Here is a 1,589-nt window from a genome sequence, read left to right on the forward strand (position 1 = left end):
AAAGAAAGATCAGCCTAAGCAAGGATGAGATCCTGTCTCTAAAAATAGCCAAGTGTTCCGATGGGCACCTAGTTCCAGCTACTTGCGAGGCTGAGGAAGAGGAATGCTTGAGCCCAGGAAACTGGGGTGGCTGAGAGCTGTGATGCCACAGCAAAATACAAAGAGTGACAAAGTGAGACACTGTCTCAAACATAAAATAAAATAGGTCGTGCCTATCGCTCACTGAGTAGGGTGCCAGCTACATACACCCTGGGTGACAGGTTATAAAAACCAGTATAGAAGTGCTATTATGTAAGAACAAAAGAAAGAAACCCAGGATTCTCAAAAATCATTCCCAATTAATCTGCACTTCCCTAATCATATTATGCTGTGTGGTTTCCTCCTTGAACTTTGGACCTCCGACCACTGTTATCTGTCACATTCGGTCCAACCTACCTGGGTGCTTGACTACTGTCTGGTGTGCCTTCCCCTTCCAGGGTTCTTTGCTTTGCTCCAGACAGGTGATGAGGTCTGGCTTAGAGAGAGTAAGACCTGTTTTATTAGAAAAAAAGGAACATGACTCTTGTTGGAATTCTTCAAGTGGTCATCTATTACCTTGCTAAAGTAGAGAAAAGAACACTTTAGAACATCCTGAAAGAATAATCGCCAAATACACATCCTTATATAAATTTTAGAATCTTTAAAAAGTATTTAAAGTTGGAGGATTTTTAACTCCACCACTCAGTAGTACTGACATAAATTGGTGCTAGAAGTAAGACTTAAAGGTGTGGATAACAATCTATACCACTAAATTTCTGAAATTACCATTAATCTAGTGAAGGATATAAATCAGCCCAAAAAAGGGTAAGATTAATGCCACTATAAGTCATCTTTGATATTTTCTTTTCTATACTATGATATACTTAAATTTTCCTTAAAAACAAGAAACCGGGGCAGTGCCTATGGCTCAAGGAGTAGGATACTGGCTCCATATACCAGGGGTGGTGAGTTCAAGCGCAGCCCCAGTCAAAAATGCAAAAAAAAAAAAAGAAACTGATACTCATGCAGCCAAAGAAGAAACTGAATAAAAACCTTCTACAAAGAGAGAATATGAATAGCTTAGTGTAGACCAGAAGCTGTGTATTTCAGTTCTCCTCACCTAGGAAGACCAGGTGTCTGTAGTTCTCCAACATGACATCCCGATACAAAGTCTGCTGAGCAGGGTCCAGGCAGGCCCACTCATCCACAGAGAAATCTATAGACACGTCCTGGAATGTCAACAGTTCCTGAAAAACAAACATATTTACCAAGAAGGCAGAGGGAGACTGAATTTCACTTTTAGTTAAATGAGTGAAGAGAATTTGTTCTGACTTATATGAAGGACTGGAATTACCTAATAAGGTAAGTATGGAAGAGACATATTCCCTCATGTGTTGTCTAACACGGAGGAAAGGGGACGGCATAACGTCCACAAAACTAGTGTATACACTACACTTTTTTGTTTGACACAATAGAAATGAAAGGCCACCAATACTGGCATGTATACTTTTGTGCCTTATTTACCTCATACAGTATAAGGTGTGTACATTTCATATGAAACTGTCATGATG

At 39.8% G+C, this 1,589-nt stretch overlaps 1 long non-coding RNA gene across 1 annotated transcript in view; it reads right to left on the bottom strand.

Moving 5' to 3' along the window:
- LOC111722800 overlaps positions 1-1,260 on the bottom strand; it is a 6,676-nt gene extending 5,416 nt beyond the window's left edge. The window contains exons 1-2 of the long non-coding RNA XR_002771462.1: positions 1,139-1,260; positions 436-531 (exon numbers count right to left, since the gene is read on the bottom strand). This is a non-coding gene — a long non-coding RNA (uncharacterized LOC111722800). The remainder of the gene's footprint in view (positions 1-435; positions 532-1,138) is intronic.
- Positions 1,261-1,589: the final 329 nt, after the last annotated feature.

Source organism: Otolemur garnettii, unplaced genomic scaffold (assembly GCF_000181295.1).
Source record: "Otolemur garnettii isolate 467f Iridium unplaced genomic scaffold, OtoGar3 scaffold00393, whole genome shotgun sequence".
Lineage (NCBI taxonomy): Eukaryota > Metazoa > Chordata > Mammalia > Primates > Galagidae > Otolemur > Otolemur garnettii.